The sequence below is a fragment of the Chrysemys picta genome, chromosome 2, assembly GCF_011386835.1.
Source record: "Chrysemys picta bellii isolate R12L10 chromosome 2, ASM1138683v2, whole genome shotgun sequence".
NCBI lineage: Eukaryota > Metazoa > Chordata > Testudines > Emydidae > Chrysemys > Chrysemys picta.
The window spans coordinates 41,832,135-41,854,671 of record NC_088792.1 but is presented as its reverse complement, the minus strand read 5'-3'; the positions used below and the strand labels follow the sequence as shown (position 1 = coordinate 41,854,671).

Below are 22,537 nucleotides of genomic sequence, written 5' to 3'. Positions count from 1 at the left end.
CTCGTCTGATCCAGTCTGGTGATTCCTTTGTTCCTATGAATTTAATTGACATGAAGAGTGAATACAAGTCGACTCAGTTTAGGGATGAAACATGTTGGAAGGTCTGTGGAGAAGGAGATTTTTTATACAGCAAAACCATGTGATAGCATGTATATTTTGTTTGTTTTTATATACAAAATATATAAGAGAACATTTCAACTAAGTTCTATGTAGGAAACGTGGTTTGAATAGTATTAAATGAAAGTGCATTCCACATCTTTTAGGGTCTAAAGAAGATCGGCCAGTGAGAGTGCATGTTTTGGGTAAAATCAACATCAATCTCTGCTTTAAATTAAAAAAGCAGCAAATTATAAAATAACAAAAATCATATTAAAGTCAGTTGCTTTCTCATTTAAAAGGGGCAATGTCTGATCTAAAAGAATGAGTGAAGTGTGGCATGTCAGGAACTCTAGTTCTAATTGTGGTTGTGCTACTGACATACTTATTGGCCTTATGCATGTAATTTAATTTCTCTGAGCTCTGGATGGAGGATATTGTTCCTCCAACTACTTTTGTCTTCAATGATTGATGAACTGGCTTGTAGGCAACTCCTCCCTCAACTGCGTCTTCACTGGTCACCTTTGTTTCTTCTTCAAGTGATATCCCTCTGGGAGCTCCTCTTGTAGGTGCGGCAGCGCCCCCTGCACATGGGATCAGAGATCTTCATCAGCGGTGCCCGTTGGACTGCACATGTACACCTCCCCCATCCCATGCTGTGAGCAGAACATATATACAGTGTTGTGCAGGCCAACTGCCTCCAGTTCCTTCTCTACCACCTTTGGTCTGGGACAGAATCTGCAGCAGAGTCTGCTTCTCCTGTTCCCTCAGTAGATAGTGCCTTACCTGTTAGTTGTAGTGTAGTTAGTATTTTCTTCTTCTCCTTTCCTCTATTTAAAAACATGTTTTGTTTTGTTTTTAACTTTACCTTTAAAGTTATTCATAGCTTAGGTTTTGGTTCTTCTGCTTCCTGCTGTTCCTAACTGGGAAGCTTTTTTCCTCACCCTTATGCACAGATCCCCTGGGTTTAAGAGGTGCATCTCTTGCAGGGCCTTCCCAGTAACTGCCAGCCAGCCGCAGTGTATTCGCTCTCTAGGAGAGGGACACATCCCATAAGTGTTCCCACTGCCACAGCCTGATGGATAGAGTCAAAAAGGATTGGGACATTTGATTAAAACTTCTCATGGAGAAATGACTGCAACCTGCATTGGACCCAGGCTCAGACTCTCCCCATGAGGCCCTCATGCACTGCAGGTCAACTGCTGATCCTCACTCTCCATGTCCCTTGAAGAGAAATTAGTCTCTCTTTCACTCGGATGAAAAGAAATGGGCTCCCTCCTCACACTTTGAGGCACAGCCCACCAGAATGCCATCCCCCGTGAGGTCAGTTGCCTCGACATCATCTGACGGGACATAGCTCCAGGGCCCATCCGCGTACCTCCAATACCAAGATGAAGAAATGGTCTAAAGACCCTAGCCAGGCAGACCCACAGCCTTCGGCACCATCTCTCAGCTCTGGAGATTGAAACAGGCTGACTTCAGGAGCAACAGCACCAGCAAAACTGCCAGCACCATTGTCCTTTTTGACACTGAGCAAGCCCTTGGCACCATTGAAAGCGTTGGCACCGGCCAAGTCATCAGCACCAGCCAAGTCTCTGGCTCCATCTACTGACTCTGCAAAGAAAACACATCCCTCCTTCAGCACCGAGTTGTATGCTGGCACCGATGATGTGTTTTCCCCCTCTGCAAGACTTCAGATACCCTAAAGACCTGCTGGTATCTGATGCTGCTGAGTCACCTCTACTTCAACGTGACCTCTTCCCCTCTCCTCCCTCCCCCCGATTCCACCCTGTGACGTTATTGACATAAACTGGGACCGTATAGATCATTGTTGCAACCAAGGTCCTGTAGTGGCACCCAAATCTTGTATAAAGGGGGTCAAATGGGGTGTCTAGGACAAGGTTATGGTTTACTGGTTATGATTATGCTGTCTATATGTGTGTATCAGTTTTGTAGTTGAAGTTATGAATATTGGCTCTATACTGTCTGTATGGCAAACTTATGCTATGCTTCTGGGTGACATCCCAGACAAGCTGAGATTAGCTCTGCCTAGCCTGCTTGATGGCCCATTAAGGACCATCAGCTATACAATGGACCCATTGAGAGAAGGCAGATACGCCTTGTAACTCAGCAAAGTATGCAGGGACTGGCCCATGTGACTCCAGACTCCATTTTGCTGTAATTTTCCACAGTAAGAACAAAGAGGTGTTCTTACACCTGGAAAAGACTATATAAGGCTGATGCCTCATCTCCATCTTGTCTTCAATCCTGCTTCATACCTCTGGAGGAACTTTGCTACAAGCTGAAGCTTTGAACAAAGGACTGAGGACCCATCCCAGCGGGGGATGTATTCCAGAGACTTGATTTGAACCTGCAGTTCATTCCATCGCTGCTGCAAGCCTGAACCAAGAACTTTGCCATTACTGTATGTAATTGATTCCATTTAACCAATCCTAACTCTCATCTCTATCTTTTCCTTTTACGAATAAACCTTTAGATTTTAGATTCTAAAGGATTGGCAGCAGCGTGATTTGTGGGTAATACCTGACTTGTATATTGACCTGGGTCTGGGGCTTGGTCCTTTGGAATCAGGAGAACCTCTTTTCTTTTACTGGGGTATTGGTTTTCATAACCATTTGTCCCCATAACGAGTGGCACTGGTGGGAGTACTGGGAAACTGGAGTGTCTAAGGAGATTGCTTGTGAGATTTGCGGTTAGCCAGTGGGGTGAGACCGAAGTCCTCCTAGTCTGGCTGGTTTGGTTTGCCTTAGAGGTGGAAAAAACCCCAGCCTTGGGCTGTAACTGCCCTATTTGAGCAATTTGTCCTGAGTTGGCACACTCAGTTGGGTTCCGCCAGAACCGCATTGTCACACACCCTCTTCTCCAAACTCACGACACTCCTCCCTTTGTCTCCTGAAGACAGCACCTCCCTTCCCCAACGATGAGGAGGAGGGCTTCATCACACCCTCGTGTCCCAGACAACTTTCGGTTACTGATCCTCACTATGCACAATCTATATCTGGTCTAGAGTCTTGATACAGACCACCACAAATGCAACCACATGTTCCGCTCCTTCCATACTGGCCATATTAGGACCCTTGGGCCAGGTACAGGGCACAATTTGGGAAACTTTCCATGGAGCAAAGCCAAAGACCTACACTCCTCCCTTCTCCATCGGTCTCTCACCCTCTGGGCTGAACCTCCACTGGTACCAACTGAGGAGGAGGAAGCTGCACCAGCATTACATTTTTCCTCCTCCTCCCCTGACGAGGCTATAATGCTTTCACCCCCTACAACTCTCGATGACTTCAGACATTTTCAAGATTTATTCTGCAGGATAGCAGACTTCCTGCAGGTTCCTTTGGAGGAAATCAAGGACCAGAAGCATAAGATGCTTGATATCCTCCGTACAGCCTCTTCTTCCAAGATCGCACTACTGATCAGTGAAGCTCTTAATTCTGCAAAAATGCTCTGGCAGACCTCAACATCCATTCCTCAGACTTGAAAATGTGCCAACAAAAATATTATGGTCCAGCGAAGGATGCAGAATTTCTATTCTTGCACCCCAAATTCTCTGGTGATCAGTGCAGTGCAAGGGGGGCGGGCTATCAATACAATCCCATTCTAGTCATCCAGACAGAGATTGGAAACACCTGGATTTATTTGGACATGCATATTCATCAGCCATGCTCCAATTTAAAATTTCTAACTGCCAGGCTCTACAGCCCTACAAGCCTCGTTAGACTTGACAGATACCACCACCCGATGCATTGCAACTGCTGTAGTTATGAGACCGGCATCATGGCTCTACCTCTCGGGTTTTCCTAAGGAGGTTCAACTCATGGTGGAAGACTTACCTTTTGAGGGCGAAAAATATTCTGAGCACACAGATGATTCCCTGAATTCCTTTAAAGACTCCTGAGCTGCCCTCTGATCTCTCTGCATCTACATAACAGCGCCAAAAAGATGTCCTGGAAAGTATCATCTCTCCCCTGCGATCCTGACCACTGCAGTATAATCCTCAATGGCACTATGACATCCAGCACTGAAAACAAAGGCCTCCCTCCAAACATAGACAACTGACTTCTCGGGCTACCTCTCAGGCACCCCGACCAAAACAATTTTGAAGGTGTGATCGAGGCCCTGAGAAGTCTCCCCACTCTTTTTCAGTCATTTCCACCAACTTTGACATCCCACCAATTTGGCGACCAACTAGCTCAGTTTTTCCCAGCATGTAGACTAATCACCTTGTACAAGTGGGTTCTAGAGATAATCAAAGGAGGATGCTCCATCCCCTTCCTATCCACCCCACCCCGCCAGCCCCCAACCCCATCCCTCTTTAGAGACCCCTCACACAAACCTATTCTACGGGGAGAAATAAATCATCTTCTGCAACTAGAAGCCATAGAATCAGTCCCTTTCCAACACAGGGTTTTTACTCCCGTTATTTCCTGATCCAGAAAAAATCCGGTGGCTGGCAACCTATCTTGGACCTTCACAGTCTAAACAAGTTTGTCAATCTATAGCACTTAAACATGGCTACCCTCTCCACTACTATCCCAGTACTGGTACAGGGGGACTACTTCTCAGCCCTCGACATCCAGGATGCATACTTTCATATCACAGTACACCTTGCCCACCTGTGATTTCTCTGACTCTTCATGGGCGATGACCACTACCAGTACAAGGTACTGCCTTTTGGACTGTCAACAGCCCGTTGGGTGTTCTCCAAGGTCCTTGTGGTAATCACTGCCTACCTAATGAAATAAGGTGGTGTCCTCTTTCCATACTTGGATACCTGTCTCCTCAAGGCCCCATCTGAGATCAACACTCTCTGAGCTGTCCACATAACAATGGACCTGTTTATGAAGGTAGGCCTTCTCCTGAACCTAGAAAAGTCCTCTTTTCCATCGGTACAACATCTGGAATTCATCAGTGTGCATTTGGATACCATACAAGCCAGAACCTTCCTACCACCTCACAGATCTGGTATCCATCATAGGGATTTGCCCCCAGATCTCAGCCAGAACATGTCTCCAACTTCTAGGCCACAAGGCAACGACCACTTTCATGGCCAGACACGCAGGGCTACATATGCGACGTCTTCAGACATGGATCCATACTGTGTGTCTCCTCCACAAACTCTTATCCAAGCCAACAAGAGTCAAAGGACTCACTGCTTTGAAAGATGCAGCCCAACAATGTCAGTGTCGGAGTTCCTTTCCTCCAACCACCACCAACCATGATTAAATCTAAGATTTTGTCATGGTTTTTTTTCGTAAAAGTCATGGACAGGTCACTGGCAATAAACAGGTCACGGCTTCCATTTTTATCTGAGACATTTGCTGCTGTGGTTCCATGGTTTCCCCCACCACCATGGTAGCTGGGAGCTGTGGGGTTCCCCCTCTGCCCATGGAGGCTGGGAGCTACAGGGGTGACCATATTTCCTAAAGAGAAAACGGGACACCCCAGCTGCTCACTCAAGGTGTCCCCCTCTTCCTGCGCAAGGCTGTCGCTGGAACCCTGAGGAGGGCCACCTCCGGAGTCTGTCACCTGTCCCTGGAACTTTACAGGGGGCCCCCTGTTGCTGCTGTCGCCTATTGCTGGAACCCTGCCAGGGGCCCACTGGCTGTCAGCTCCAGAGTCTTGCAGCTCTGGGGCTGAAACAGAGAATGTCACGGAAGTCTCTGGAAGTCACGGATTCCATGACTTCCATGACCTCCGTGACATAAACGTAGCCTTAACCTTGATCCTAACAACTGATGCCTCCCTAATTGGTTGGGGAGTGCATCTCCATGATCACACAGTGTAGGGTAGATTGTCATTAACCAAATCCACCCAACACATTAACCTCCTAAAACAATGGGCGGTCCGCAGTGCCTGCTGGTATTTCTTCCCTCCACTTGAACATCATACTATCAGAGTCATGATGGACAATCTTTCCTGCATGTTTTACATCAATAGGCAAAGTGGAGCGAGGTACCACTCTATGCTCTGAAACCCTCAAATTGTGGAACTGTTGTATCTAACACATTAGCATTTCAGCCACATACCTCCCTGGATATTAGAACACCACTGCAAATGCATTGAGCAGGAGACTCTCCCATGATCACGAATGGGAACTGGATATGCGAGCCCTTCAGCCCATCTTCAACTGATGGGGATGACTCACCATATATCATTTTGCGTCACCGCAAAATGTCTGCTGCCCTCATTCTGCTCCAGAGTGGGACTGGGACGCAGATCTCTGGGAGATGCATTCCTCATCACATATGATGCACCACTTCTTCTATGCCTTTCCTCCCTTTCCCCTCCTATTCTGAGTACTTCACAAGACACAGGAGGACTGAGCTCATGTCATATTTATAGCTCCAACATGGCCACAATAGGTCTGGTATACTTACCTCCTTCACAGAATGGTATGCCAACCGATCTCTCTCCATCCAACACTGTGGCTCCTTTCACAGGACACATCCTCCGTCTCAATCCACAGATGTTCCACCTCAAAACCTGGCTCCTTGTGGTTCCGGGATTCGGAAATAACCTGTTCGGACGCAGTCAAACAGATACTTTTGAATAGCAGGCATGACACAACTAGACGCACTTATGTTCACAAATGGACTAGATTTCAATGCTTGTTTGCCTGACACCAAATCAATGCAACATGTGCTCCGCTACCACTGATCCTGGACTACTTGTTACACCTTAAACAATCAGGATTATCCACCAGCTCCATTTGGTGGCAATCACTACTTTTCATTGCCACATCGATGGCAGTTTTGTTTTCACACACCCATTCTTGAAATGTTTTCTAAAGGTTCTCCAAAATCTTTATCCCCACATATGAGACCTGACCCAGGCCTGGGACCTTGTCCTCATCCTATGTTCTCTGACTTAGACTCCCTTTTGAACCAATGGCAACCTACTCTTACGTGCATTTATCAAGGAAAATGGCATTTCTTGTTGCTATCCCCTGTACATTCTTTTTCCCAAAGACAGAGTTACGCTATACCCACATCCAAGGTTCCATCATCTTTCCATCCATCAACTGATGCACCTTGTTTGCTTCTTCCCGAAGCATCACAGTAACCAATAGGAGGTAGCCTTACACTCCCTAGACATGAGACGAGTATTACCTTTTTACTTGAACAGGACTAAAGCTTTCTGAAAATCACCACAATTATTTCTCTCAACCACCAAAAGATCCATAGGCACAACCACCTCTAAACAGTGCCTTTCAAAGTGGATCATCTAGTGTATACATTTATCTTACGAACTCCACAATAGACAACCTCCTATTACAATTAAAGCACATTACACGCATTCATTATCCACCTTGATCGCTTTTCTCAATAATGTCCCCATAGCTGACATTTGCAAAGCTGCCATCATATCAACAGACACCTTTGCCCATCACTACGCTATTACGTATGATGACACAGCAGATGCTCTTCTAGGACATACTGTCCTATCATAGGCAGTAAATGTCACTTCAGAGCCCCAGCCTTCCAATTAGGGGCACTGTTTTCTAGTCACCTACAAGTTAAGCACCCAAACAGACATCACTCAAAGAAGAGAAGGTTACTCACCTTGTGCAGTAACTGAGGTTCTTCAAGATGTGTCCCCTTATGGGTGCTCCACTACCCGCTGTCCTCCCCTCTGTTTCAGAGCCAAAAACATATGCTCTGTGACAAAGAAGGAACTAGGGGGTGGTGGTTGATCTGCACAATGCTATATGTGTCCCGCTCACTGCACAGGTTGGGGGAGGTGCGCATGTGTAGTCCGATGGGCACTGCTGATGAAGATTTCCGATCCCAGGCACGGAGGTGCTGCCACATCTACAAGTGGAGCACCTATAGGGGAACATATCTCGAAGAACCTCAGTTACTGCACAGGGTGACTAACCTCTTACAGACTGACAACTGAAACAGAAGGGACAACTACAGCATCGGTGGCCGAAGTCTTGTCCCAAATCTGACGATGACTTTTTAAAATCTTACACCATCAATTTGCAGGAGAAAAACATTTCTTTGCCTTCACCAGAGCATTTGTTAAATTTCAGTCAACAGAGTTATTCCAAGTAGTGTCCATTATGGCTAATCCCAATTATCTGTGATTTGTGGTTGACATGGGTCCCCTCCCCATGTGAGAAAAATGTGTTACTTTATGGAGATTCAGTCTGAAATGTCTGCTTCTGTTGATACAGAGCAATTTCTAGGTGGTACAAATGCTAAGTTTTGAGTTGGCCAATGATATACTGCCTGAGATACTAGAGGTGAAAGGAATAAGATTGAATCTGTTAATTTTAAATAAATAAATTGGAATAAGACTTAAAAATTTGGTAAGCAGGTTTAAATAAATTTTTAGATGTGGGGTCAAAAATGACACCTTTTAGAGTTAAAATACCATATTTTGAATTGCTTTAAAACCAGTGGGAAAACTTTTTGGCCCGAAGGCCACATTGGGGAATAGAAATTGTATGGCAGGCCATAAATGCTCATAAAATTGAGGTTGGGTGTGGGACGGGGTGCGGACTCTGCGGTGGGCCTGGGGATGAGGCGTTTGTGGTGTAGGAGGGTGCTTTGGGCTGGGACTGAGGGGGTCAGAGGGTGGGAGGGAGATCAGGGGTGCGGGAAGGGGTGCAGGCCCTGACCCAGCGCCTCGGTTGGAGTGCCAAAGCGGGGCCAAGCTGCGTGGTACGGTCCCGACCCAGCACCCCAACCAAAGCGGGGCCGAGCCATGTGATGTGGCCCCAACCCAGTGCCCAAGTCGGAGCGGGGACGAGCCGCGTGGTGCGGCTCACGGGACGGCTTAAAACGGCTCGCAGGCTGGATCCGTCCTGCAGGCCGTAGTTTTCCCACCCCTGCTTTAAAACATGAGAGAACTTCCACACCACAGCTAGTATAATTCTTTATGCTTTGACTTTTTAAAAAGACAATAAATAAGCATGAGTTACTGTGGACAAGTATTTCCAGAAAACCATAGGTTACCTTTCAAATAAAATATATGCTTTATTATGCTATACAGTAATGCATTAAAATGAGCACACAAGTTTAAAAAGCTAAAACAGAATTATTGGTAGAAAATACATTAGATTATTGAATAGTTACATTTTTACTGTGCAATTAGACTAATGCTCAGATTTTTAAAGATATTTAGGTATTGTTTTGCTTTGCTACACCTAAGTCTCATCAAAAGTCAATAGAACATAGGCTAAGTCACTTTTGAAAATGCATTGCAATGGTAAAAAAAGCAATGCCTAAAAACCTTTAAAAATCTGGGCTTAAATTTCTCACTACACTTTTCCAGTAGTGAGGCCTTATTTATTATCACTGCTATTTGGACTAACCTCTTTTACACTTACTGGAAACCATACTACTAGAGAAATGTTCTGTTGCATTATGAAAGTTGTACTGATATAAACCACAATTTCAGTCCTCTCATCAGGTTTGTTACTTCATATTTATGCTACACTCAATATAAGACTCTTTCAGTTATTTTGATTATTTCTGTATCACAGCTATCCTGTACAATACATAAATTACATTGTTCCGTTTACAGGAATTAAGCATTTAAAAAGTGAATCTTTTTACAGTATTTGGAAGAGGGTATGCTTGGGTAGTGGTTCTCAGACGTATTTGATCATACCCCCTTCTTCTTGTCTGTAGTAGTTTACACATGCGCGCACACACACACACGGCCCATCACACAAGTATATATACCGATTATATGCGGCGACAGTGCTTCACTTGAATCACGTTTGGTTTTTCACTTGAGGTTTTTTTTTTTGTTCTGTTGCATGAATGAGCCAACGATCCATTGTAATAAGAGCAAAAGCAAAGCTGATATTGTGGTCTATGCTTACAATTAAATGTGCACACCGTGTCGTAGCAAATGGATTAACGTGCAGATGGCAATGACTTTGTATAATGCTATGCAAGCTTAACAGAAATCTGTCAAAATGCACAGCACCATCTGAGGACCTGATAGGTCTGTAGGAATCAGCTTTGTTAGCTATTCATTACTATGGGTAAAATGTATGCAGTAAGTTTGAGGGTTTTTTTCCCCTAAAGCTTCTCATACCGCCACAGAATACATTCTATCTCTCCTCCCCCCTCATCCCCATGGGGGCCTGTCCCCCAGTTTGAGAACCTCTGTGTTAGGGTGTAGTGAGATGGTAAAGGCATTCTCAATATCAACTTCAATCTTCCTAATATGTTAGCCCAGGCTTGCTGATAGCCAAACTCTGTGGTAGGTCCCATAAGGAAACAGCTTCCATTGAAGTATAATCTGATGAATGTGTTTTTAATTTTTCTACTTCAATCTCTGCATTTTTGTAAAATAAGCTCTGTTTCCATTTAAGTTTGCAGTCTTTTTCAATATGGTACACTAGTGGGCTAAGATGGTCAACTATGGAATAGGGACCTGTCCATTTAAAATCCAGGGTGTGATCCTTTTTCCCTAACTTTAAATACATAACCTGGTCACCAGCTTCCCATAGATCAGAATCGGTGGCTTTTTGCTTGTACAATTTTGTATTCATTTGTCCAATGGCTTGATTCACCCTGTATTGTAAGGTAATTTTGTCTTCTTGCAATTGTTTAAACCACTGAAAGTAGTCATGCCTGGTTACAGTAGGGTGTTCTTCAGTGAGGCATTCAGGATTAATCATTAACCGCATTGGCTGCCCAAACAGGATTTGGTATGGCTGGATTTTTGTCCTCAGCCTATCACTGCTGTGGATGGCAGCTAGGATTAAGGTCCGCTTTTCAGGCCCGTTCTTACGGGTGCGATCCACCACCTTTCGCAGTGCCTCTTTAATGGTGCGATACATTCTTTCCACCTGTCTTGAGGATTGGAGTTCGTATGGAATATGAAACTTTTAATTCCCAGAGCATGCATCATGATGGTAAATATTTCCCCCACAAATGCACCCCCATTGTCTGCATCTATAATCTCGGGGGTCCCATACCTACATACCACATCTGTATCCTTTCCATCAGCTTCTTTCCACACATTTCTTTGCCAGTCATACATCCAGTACTGTATCCCCTTCAAACAAAAATCACTATTGGCATAGATATACACAGGGGAGCCTTCATACTGTTTTAAAACTTGGTTATCAGCATGCTGTGCAGACACGTGATCCTAATGTCCCTGAATAACCTCCTTCTCTAGGTTAATAGCAGCATATTTAACCCATCTTTCCCCTTTAATCACCACGGAACTCCCATCAGTAAACCAAACATACTCTTCCTGGCCTACAGTATCCAATTCCTCAAGAGGGGGTGCTTGCACTAAAGCAATCGTCTGTTCCAGAGTGATCTCTAGGCACTCATGTTTATTTCCTGTTTCAATTAAAGCATGCATCAGCATGTCTGGTTTAGACACTGTTTCAGTAGTAACTCCTCTGTTAACTGAGGAGCGTCCACTGGGCCATGGGGGTATTAGAAACCTTACCTCCCATCAGTTTGCCTGACAAAATATATTTAAGGGGAGTGCGGGTACTTTGAATAGTAATGGGAGCTGTGCCTGTGAGTAATTCAAAGGACTGTACTGCCCAAACAGCTGCTAGGCATTCATGTTCACAAGGATCAAAATTTAATTCTGCGCCTTGTAAATCCTTGATTCATAGGCTACTGGCACCAGCTTCCTTCTTTATTATTTTGCAGTAAAATAGCTGCTAGAGCTACTTCATTAGCAGCCAGACGGATAACAAATGGCCTTGACCTGTTGGAAAAGCATAAAGCTGGTGCTGCGGCTGCTTTTTGTTTTAAAGTACTTAGGGCGGAATCCTGTTCCAGCCCTCATTCCCACTGAGTCTTTTTCTTTAACAGTTTCCATAAAGGAAGTGTAATCTCCGCATACTTGTAAATATGTGGCTGCAGGAAATTGAATCCACCCAACCAGACTCATAAGGAGAGTACATCTGTGGGGGCTGGCATTTCTACCTCCTTGGGGGTGAGTGTGTGGCAGATTATTGCTTAAAACACTTGTGTAAAAAAAAAAAAAATTCCTTGTTGATTTGCAGGCAAACCAGATTACCCCCATACTTTCCTGTGTTTTTGTTCTATGGGTAGGCCATGTTTCAATGGATTCCACCTTTTAAGGGTTTAGGGTGAATTATCCCACTGTGCAGTTATTAAATTTATGAGGTGATGTACCTCAGTTTTCCTTTTTATACAATAGACCAGGTTTGTAATAGTTTTTCTGCTGTGCTAAGCTTTAAGTTTACAGGTAATAGCTGAGAAGCATTGTAGTAATTTTTTTTTTTTGTGCTCAGAGTTTTCATGTACTTTTATTAAAGTGACGGTCTGATTACGTTAAGGCTCAGTGTTTCTAACCTTGATTCTTTGTGCACCTTAACCTACTGTTGCTCCAGAGGGCACTGCCATTTTCCTTTTTTTATTTTTTTTATATATATATATATTTTTATTATTTTTACTACAGCTCTTGGCTGCCCCTTATTACATCCATGACTTTTGTCTTTATTGAAAAACATATTAAACTTTATAAAGCATTGTGGTACCTTAAGGGTTAAATGGTAAACACCAAAGCCAAACAACACTAATTACCTGTGTCTGGCAAAAAGTATCTGTCAGTTTTGCAACTTTGAATGAAAAATTCAAATAGATTTTTAGTGGCACTATTTAAAAACAAACAAACAAAAAACCAATTAATCTTAAACCTACAAAGCAGGGTTTTACAAAACAGGAGTGTTGGTTTAGATTCTTAAAATTTTACATTTTTTTTTAACACCCCTTGCACTGCTTTAATTATTTTACACATTATTTATTTACTGTACATAAATTACATTCCCTTTTATATATTTTGGGGCAGTTAAATTCCAATAATACCCCCCTCCCCATTATGTTCTTTAGTAAATTTGATTAAATTGTTCATAGTCAAATGATTTAAATCAGATTATTTCTCTGCCTCTAACATTTTTACAACATTCAACTGCTTAATTCCTTCCAGCCTCTGCAGAGTTAACTTCTCACTCTCTTGCTTAAATCACTTGCTTATCTCCCAAAATGACACCTCCATCAGCCCAGGTATCACCATATCAAGTACTGTCCTGGGGCTTCGAATTTCCCATGCCTGTTGCCCCTCAGGCTCCCAGCAAGTTTCCAATCTCTTTATCTGTTACCTGCCTGCTTGTCTGGGCCTGATCCTGCTTTCCTTGCTGAACTGTCCCTTTTCATGGACACACACACACACACACACACACACACAGAGCGAGAGAGAGAGTTCTGCAGCTGGATCTTACAGTTGCCAGTCCTTAGTTTTGCTCGGTCAGTTTCAGTGACCAGCTGAAACTGCACACGAGGGAGGGGAGTTGGGCCTCTGTCGAACGCATCTGAAGCTCCGATGTTGATGCAGAATGAACCCAAAATCCCATGGCAATACACCCTTCTTTTATAGTAATAAGTTCCCATAACAGTCAATGGCACACCAGAGCTCTTAGTCAAGGTTGCTCCCAATCAGGTTTCAGAGTAGCAGCCGTGTTAGTCTGTATCCGCAAAAAGAAGAACAGGAGTACTTGTGGCACCTTAGAGACTAACTAAATTTGTTAGTCTCTAAGGTGCCACAAGTACTCCTGTTCTTCCAATCAGGTTGTTACTGGGAGAATCAACAGGTGTTTCTTATCTTGTTCCTCTGGTTCCACTCTTTATCTTGTCCTTGGGGCTTATGCCTTTGCTTTAGGGTCCTCAGTCTGCCATCTGGGCGATTCCTCTCGATTTCTCCACTCCCCTCCCGACCATCCGGCCCATCAGTACTGGTCTCTGTTAGCATGCCATACATTCTTCACTCACACACAAAACAGTAAATAATTTCAAAAGCAAGAATTGCAGCCATAACACTTCTATCCTTCTAAAAACAATCAATAACACTTAAAGCAAAGAATAAAACCGAAACAATTTCTTCTTATTAATTCAAGGCTAACAAAATAAGCAAAATGGAGTACAATTTACTCAAGACAATTTCTCCCCATTAGGCTTTGGGCCTACACCTGTGCATCACAGAACTGTGCAAAACACTGCTAGCAGAAAATAAATGATCAGTTAAGAATTTTTCCATTCTCTACCACATACATTGTCACTGCTAGCTCAACGTGAGATTAACAATGGGATTTCTCAAAATGATCTCTAATAATAATAAACAATGATAATACTTTGCCCTTACTAGCTCCTAATGAAGTCAGGGGAAGCCTTGCATTGACATCAGTGGGAGTTGATCGGACACTGTATAGAAAAACAGAAGGAAGGATGGGGCCTGAAAGCCTTTCATAATGGAGAGGATGAAGGGAAGATGCAAGTTAAGTGGTTGAAGGGGAAGGGAACGGAGATGGAGGGCTTCTTCAAAATGATGGTCCTTCTATTAAAAAGCATTGCTCCTAGATATGCACAGATGCTTGATATACAAGGGTATGATACAGATAAACAAGCAATTCTCAGGAAATCAAAGTCCATTTTACGGTTAATGAAATAGGTTGCAAATTCTTTTGCAGAAATTATTACACTGGATACACAAATAAACCTGGTCCTGAATGAGTTCAGAATTATGAAATATTCTGTAGCGTTAAGAGATTGTCTTTGTATCTAATAATTATCCCCTCTTAAGCAATGTTTTCAGTGAGAATCTTTTAAAAGGTACAGGCCAACAATTCAAACAGAATTCTAAACTATATTGCAAGTAATATAATTCTGAACGCTTAGAGGTTCCATTCAGCAGTTTACAATATCACTGCCTTTACACCAGGCTAACTGATAGTCAATAAAAAGTCAGTATTTTTTATTGACTGCTGACGTTATTTGAGATGAAATGCAGGAAGTAAGTCTGGATTTTGGGAAATTTCTTTAAAGAAAACACTAATATCAAACCTGCTGTGAATTGTTGGAGTTGGCAAACTATTCTACAGGAAAATGTTATTTATACAAACAACAAATATGTTTGTGAAAGAAAAATATCCTTGTTACTATTTTACTCTAGTATGCTAAAATCATTCTCTTTTTTTAATCTGAACTTTCCTGATTAATTTGTGTGGAAAGCTTACTAATGACTTCATGAGATTTATAAATGTGGGACTTCAAATTTCTGATAAAACTACTCAGTAAGTGTGGGTGGGCCGCCAGAGGTTCCTCTGCAGCCAAACAAAACAAAAAAACCTTTCCTACACTGAGAGGCCTCGTCGGTAGCTTTAAGTATTGCCAAAACAAAGGATATGGGACTCATAAGAACGGCCATTCTGGCTCAGACTAAGGGTCCATCTAGCCCGGTACCCTGTCTTCTGACAGTGGCCAATGCCGGATGCTTCAGAGGGAATTAATAGAACAGATAATCATCGAGGCTAGGAACACTCAGAGCATGGGGTTGCATCCCTGACCATCTTGGCTAATAGCCATTGCTGGATCTGTCCTCCATGAACTTATCTAGTTTAGTTATAGTTTTGGCCTTCACAACATCCTCTGGTAATGAGTTCCACAAGTTGACTGTGCAGTGTGTGAAGAAATACTTCCTTTTGTTTGTTTTAAACCTGCTGCCTATTAATTTCATTGGGTGACCCCTGGTTCTTATGTTATGTGAAGGAGTAAATAACACATCCTTATGCACTTTCTCCACATCAGTCACAATTTTATAGACCTCTATCATACCCCCTCTTAGTTGTCTCTTTTCCAAGATGAAAAGTCCCAGTCTTTTTAATCTCTCCTTGTATGGAAGCTATTCTGTACCTTTAATGATTTTTGTTGTCCCTCTTTGTACCTTTTCCAACTCTAGACTCAAATGATCTGCCTACTGCCTCTGAGATGGCCACTTGGATACAAGCCATATACAATGTAGGACCTGATTCCCAGGTCTCCCTAGGTAGATTCTTCAAGATAGATTCTTTGTGGCAGCCCTCTTTGACCTCAATCAAACTGCCATGGAAAGATTATAATTCACTTAAGTGGGAATTGGATCATACATTGAGTCCTTCCATTAGGAACTTGGGATGGGGTGCATAATAGGGTTACCATATTTCAGCAAGCAAAAAAGAGGACGGGAGGAGCCCTAGCCCCACCCCCATCCTGCCCTAGCCCCGCCCCTGCCCCACCCACTTCCCCGCCCCCCTCAGAACCCCCAACCCTCCCCCCTGCTCCTTGTCCCCTGACTGCCCCCTCCTGGGACCCCTGCCCCTAACTGCCCCCCAGGACTCCACCCCCTACCTAAGCCTCCCTGCCTCTTGTCCCCTGACTGCCCCCTCCTGAGACCCTCCCCCCATCCTAACTGGCCCTCTAGGATCCTACCCCCTACCTGTACCCTGACTGCTCCAACCCTTATCCACACCCCCACCCCCACACAGACCCCTGTGACTCCCACGCCCCATCCAACCACTCCCCACCCCCTGACAGCCCCCCCCAGAACTCCCGATCCATCTAAACCCCTCTGCTCCCTGTCCCATTGACTGCTCCGATCCCTCTCCCCACTCCTGCCCCCTGACAGCCCCCCCCCAGAACTCCCAACCCCCCCCTCACTCCTTGTCCCCTAACTGCCCCTTTCTAAGACCCCCCTCCCTAACTGCCCCCCAGGACCCTACCCCCTACCTGTACCCTGACTGCCCAAAACCTTATTCACACCCTCCCCCAGAAAGCCCCCCCCGAACTCCCGACCCCCCCCGTCTCTTGACTGCCCCATCCAAAACCTCCCTGCCCCTTCTCCGACCCCCTGGCCCCCTTGTTGTTGGCCTTCACCTAATGTCTCTGTGAACTTGCTCAGGAAGGACCTGAGCCGTTCGTCCCGGCACGCTGGCTGGCAAGGGAGGAGGAGCTGGGGAGGAGCTCCAGACTGCCGGAGGCGATCTGCGAATGCAGGGAGGGAGGGAGGGAGTGATCTCTGCTGCAAGGGGGAGGAGGGGCTCTCTCTGGCTGTCAGAGCCCCATGTAAGTGGCACCATCCGGACATTTACAAATTCCCCCCGGACGCTATTTTTAGCTCAAAAATCCGGACATGTCCGGGGGAATCCGGACGAATGGTAACCCTAGTGCATAAGGATAATGAGTAGGGCCCCAAGAAAATGGCAGCTATTTTTTAGAAAATTCACAGCAGTGTCACAGATAAAGTAACAACTTTCACAGGATATGCATGGAATGCAGTCAGCAAAAGCTCCCTGCTGCATTCCTCTGCATAAAACCCACCACTGAGTGCCCCCTCAACTGCTGCCATTTATTCCAGCAGCTGCAGACTTTTTCCTCCCTCTCTTCCTTTCTCCCACACAGTGCCTGTCTGCCAAGCTGATTTACCTGCTGCAGACTCAGCAGATGGTTTTAGAGAGGCAACACCACAGCCACTTGGAATGTGAGCAGTCATGGCCTCACCGGGGAGGTGGAATGGCACAGCTGCTGAGTCCTTCACAAACTGCTGCAAATTTTCCAGCAGCAAGGAGGAGGAAGCAGGCAGCCATGTGCATCTGATCTTGTGCTCAGTGAGCCTCTTAACGTGTGGCAGTATCATATCGAAGCAGCAGTTTGCGGGGACTTAGCAGCCGGTTTTAATGTTAGGCAGCACCAGCACTGCTTGGAACTGCAGCTCTGACGTGGTGTTACTGCGCACTAAAAACTGCACCGAGCAGGGGCTTAGCACACGCGGATGCCAGCTTCCATCTCCCTTTTGTTGGAAAATTCGCAATATTGGGCTGATTTCTGTGAAATTGTGCTTTTTCTTGGGGCCTCAATCACGAGGGCCCTTTGAGAGACACAAAGTGTTACAGCACATCTTTAAAAACAGTGCAACTCAATATTTCATTTAAACAGTATCTATCTCCATTGCTTAAAAAAGCAAATAAAACTATAGAATTCAATAATAATGGTCCAAAAAACTAGTAGAGTGTATTACTACAATGTTTGGGACCAGGACTGTTAAGGGGGGGGGGGCGGGGGGAAGCTAATATACAAGTTTTACACTTCAGTGAGTCCAGACAGCAGAGGTTGGGACCACAGAGAAGTCTTTTAATTGTGGTACTGCTGTCATGGCTTGCATTCCCTGCATGTGCTCATTTGTAGTACCATGTAAGATGCCCAGTTCAGGGGCTGTTGAGTTTCTGAGCTGATTGCATTAATCTCTGCATTTCGCAGCATTATTCAGATCCCTCCCTCACTTCTGCTTGCTGTCCACACTTTTGTATTTCAAACAACTTGGCATTTTGGGGAATGCACTACTTGGTGTTATGGGTAGTATTATGGTGGTAATTATGTACTACTTGGGATTATGGTAGTATATTCAACATATCAGGTAAAGAGGAAGGTTGTAAGGGGGTGATGATTCAGTTTTTTGTCGCACAGATTAATGATTGTACAGTAATTTAAGCAGGGTGGTATAGCTAAGGCACCAGTCTGGGAATCAGGCAGTCTGGGCTCAGTTTCAGGCTCTGCCATACGTTTCCGTCAAGCAAGTCATATACCTCCTTTTGTCATATATAAAGGGGGGAAATAATATTTGCTTACATGTCTGACATGAGTGGTTTAAGTTCTTTGTTATCCTCTGAGGAAAGACAAGCTACATAAGTGCAAAGCAGAAATATTTTATTTTTATTCTCTAGGAGCCTTACCATGCCAATGGATACAGTACTGAAACCATTGCAAGTTTTGGAACTTTGAAAGCAGCAGTTGAGGTAGGAAATGCATGTTGTTTTTTATTAATCAGTGTTTGGGTCATTTACAAAAGGGAGGCGGGAGATAAAGGCCAAGGTAAAAAGGTCCTGAGAGATGCCCCAGGAAATATTAATGTGACAATATTATAAATTGGAAACTATAATTTCTGTTGGAATTGTTCTTTTATAGCCTAGAGTGGAATTTGCTCCTTAATCATCATTGGTTACTCTCACCTAAGTTAAACTTTGATTATATTTTTAGAGAAGGATAGCCACATATTGTTCTTTAATAGCTGGCTTGCACACAAAAATGGCTTTCCTGCCTGTGGAAAAAATACTTACAAAATTCCAAATGCAGGGTTATTCTAGAAAGCTGCACCCTTATGAAAACAGGGTCTGGAGGCTCCCTTCATAGTGGAACCATTGCTACTGAGCCATGTCAGTGGGGTGGGGAAGAGCTTAGGGGGCATGCAAGGCTACTCACCTCCACAGGATGTGTCTGTGTCCGGGCTGGCCCCAGGAAGTGGTGCCAGAGGATACACTGCTATGTGGATACTACTGCAGCACTCTGTGTTCTGGAAGGAAAAACTCCTCCCTCTCCTGCTGTGGAGCAGGACAGTGCTCAGGTTGTGTTCTGCTGCCCAGTATTTGGGCCTTCATGAGGTTTCCAGCATTTCTAATTTGGATATACCTCCTCTCCCCCCTTCAGGGTCTGATAAGTCTTGATCTGGTTTGCTGCAAGTACTACCCTTGAATCTCTCATCACAGTACTTTGCATGTGAGTTTTTATAGTTAGGAGCATTTCATAAGTGCCATATATGAATCACCATGTGTGACGGGTTGAATCACAGAAACTCCCTTGGGAGCTGCCACCTGATGTGCAAAAGACTACCTCTGATCCTGTTTTCCCTGCCAGCTCAGGACTTCAGCACCTGTCTTGCTGAGCCAGACACTCCCGTCTGCTGCAGCACAGACCCAGGTCTGAATCACTTGCCCCAAAGTTGCAAGTTTACCTGAAAACTGCTCACAGAAGTGTGCTTGTCTCTAGCACTCAGATGTCCAACTCCCAATGGGGTCTAAACCCAAATAAATCCGTTTTACCCTGTATAAAGCTTATGCAGGGCAAACCCAGAAATTGTTCGCCCTCTATAACACTGATTAATACATACTCTGAGTAAATTACTAAATAAAAAGTGATTTTATTAAATACAGAAAATAGGATTTAAGTGGTTCCAAGTAGTAACAAACAGAACAAAGTAAGTCACCAAGCAAAATAAAATAAAATGCGCAAATCTGTCTAATCAAACTAAATACAGATAAGTTCCTCACCAGTTCCAGAATGCTCCCTTTTACAGGCTAATCTCCTTTTAGCCTGGGTCCATCAATCACTCACATCCCCTGTAGTTACTGTCATTTGTTCCAGTTCCCTTCAAGTATCCTGGGGGGGTGGAGAGGCTCCTTCCTTAGCCAGCTCAAGACAAAATGGAGGGGTCTCCCACGGGTTTAAATAGACTCTCTCTTGTGGGTGGAGACCCCCCTCCTCCCTCCTATGCAAAGTCCAGCTCTAAGCTGGAGTTCTGGAGTCACCTGGGCAAGTCACATGCCCCTGCATGACTCAGTCTTTACAGGCCGAAGCCATTGTCCACATGGTATCTTGCATGTCTCCAGGAAGACTTCTTATGTGGATTGGAGCATTCCAAGATGCATTGTTCTCCAAGTGTTTCCTGATCAGGTACTTAACCTGGCGAATTCCTCCCTAAAGAAGCTGACCAAATGCCTCACAAAGCTTACTTAGAAACCAAGCAAGCATACAGCCCATATTCTTAACCTTAAGTAGAAAATGATATATATGTACAGATAGGATGAATAGATATAGTAGACCATAACCTTTACGGAGATATGTTACATGGTACAGGCAGCACAAAACATATTCCAGTTATATCATACATACATTTATAAACACCCCCCCCCATGAAGCCTTATGGGGTACACTGTCACACCATGGTCCGTACAAATATCAATTACCCCAAATAATACGTGTTTGTTACAGTGGTAAACTGAGGCACGAAGAGATTGTGATTTGCCCAAGGACATTCAACAAATTAGTGACAGAGGCAAGAGTAAATCCTAGGAGTCCTGAATTCCCTCCCTATGTGCACACATTGGACCACGCTTCTTCCCAGCAAGTGATTGTTGCATAAATGCTTTTAAAATCTCTTGGCTTAGATCCTAGGCATCTAAACTATTTTCTTTTCAGATTTTATGCATTTTCTGAATGTTACCTTTATAATTATTCCCAAGGAAATTCCTCTTGTGTCTGTTACATAGTGGTACTAGTTCTGTTTTGACATCTTGCTTTTAAAAAATGTTTTAAGTATTACAGTTTAGTTCTAGTGATGGAAAAATAGCTCAACAAATAGCAATGGTGAGGGCTACGTTCTCCTTATGTGCAGATCAGGTACAGCCTGGACTGGGACTATATCCATTTCACTACCCCCACGAAAGTGCCAGTACCCTAAAGTGGTTCAGTCTTTGTTTATTCAAGCCATGGCATTTCAGTTGAAACTGTAAACCAGACAGACATGCCAAACCCATGAAAAAAAATGCAGAAATTGGGCTTGCTTTGGCTTAATTGGCTTGTGAGTTGCTTGTTGGCTAGTTTTGCCTTGTATCTTATTGCTTGTTGTAGCTTGTTGCTTCTTTTTTTTGATTGGCTCCTGGCAAGCAGGGGCAAAGGGGGGGCAGTCAGGGGCAAGGGGGAGAGAGTCAGGGGTGCAAGCGGCCCCACCACAGTCCCCGACTGCACCCCGGGGGATCCCGTCACATAGAGTGTTGGGGTTCTTAGGGATTGGCTTGTTTTGACCTTGTTTTGAAATGGGATTAGCTTGATTTTTGGCTCATTGTGAAAGTCGGGGTGCTTATTTACCGTGTGAAAGTTGGCAACTGTGAAACCAGAGAGTCAGTTGTGGGGATGGCTTCTGTGAGGTGGGCATCTGGTTGCCTGAGGTCACAATTCATTTCATGCAGGCCACTGACAAGCTGTCAGATGGCAGGTTCCTTGGCAACATAGAGGTGGTTTTGTATTTAATGTGTTCCCACATTTCTTACTAATTTTTGCTCTTTCTGCCAATTTTTGTAAATTTCTGGAAAAGGATGGTGAATTCTCCAGAGCTGCTGTTTAATGGATTCTGGCCCAATCCAAAAAGACTGCAGGAGCCAAGGCAGGTGAGTGAAGGAGCAGCTCACTGCCATCACTCCTCATGCCCACCACCTCATCCTCATTTCTCTCCAGCTCGGAGTCTTAGGGTCAGGGGCAGGGGAGCAAGTTCAAGGGACTATGAAGATGGGTTTGCAGCCTCTTGGAGCAGTGCTGTCCTGAAGCTGAGTTGTGGGCAGGTGGAGGAGGAAAGAATAAGCCGACCACACTTACCTCACCTTACGAGCAGCCTCCCTCACTCCAGGTCCACCACCTCCTCATCCCAGCCCAAGGCCACCCCCAAAAGCACCCCTCACTCCAGCAGCTTCCTTCATCCTACCAGGCCCAGCCTCCCACCCCAATACCATCTTTCTCACACCAGCAACCAACATCACCCCAATCTTTGCTCTACCCCAACCCTAGGAGCAGCAACCCCTCATCCCACAAATCACCCTCTTTCATGCACATTTTTTTTAGTCCATAACCCATAAAATTGGTTTCTGATCCTTATTCCACAATTATCTTTACTTGCTTAAGAGTGTTGGTTGTGGAATGGGTTTTCTGCCATTTTGTGGGTCACAGACCTAAAAGGATTGAGAAAAACTTTATCAGCAGGA

At 44.5% G+C, this 22,537-nt stretch overlaps 1 long non-coding RNA gene across 1 annotated transcript; it reads right to left on the bottom strand.

Annotated features, from left to right (window-relative positions):
- Nucleotides 1-964: 964 nt before the first annotated feature.
- LOC122174398 (uncharacterized) lies at nucleotides 965-19,485 on the bottom strand. The gene is made up of 3 exons (XR_006176136.2): nucleotides 19,209-19,485; nucleotides 6,501-6,640; nucleotides 965-1,171 (listed from the first exon to the last, which is right to left on the bottom strand). It is a non-coding gene; the product is annotated as an uncharacterized LOC122174398 (long non-coding RNA).
- Nucleotides 19,486-22,537: the final 3,052 nt, after the last annotated feature.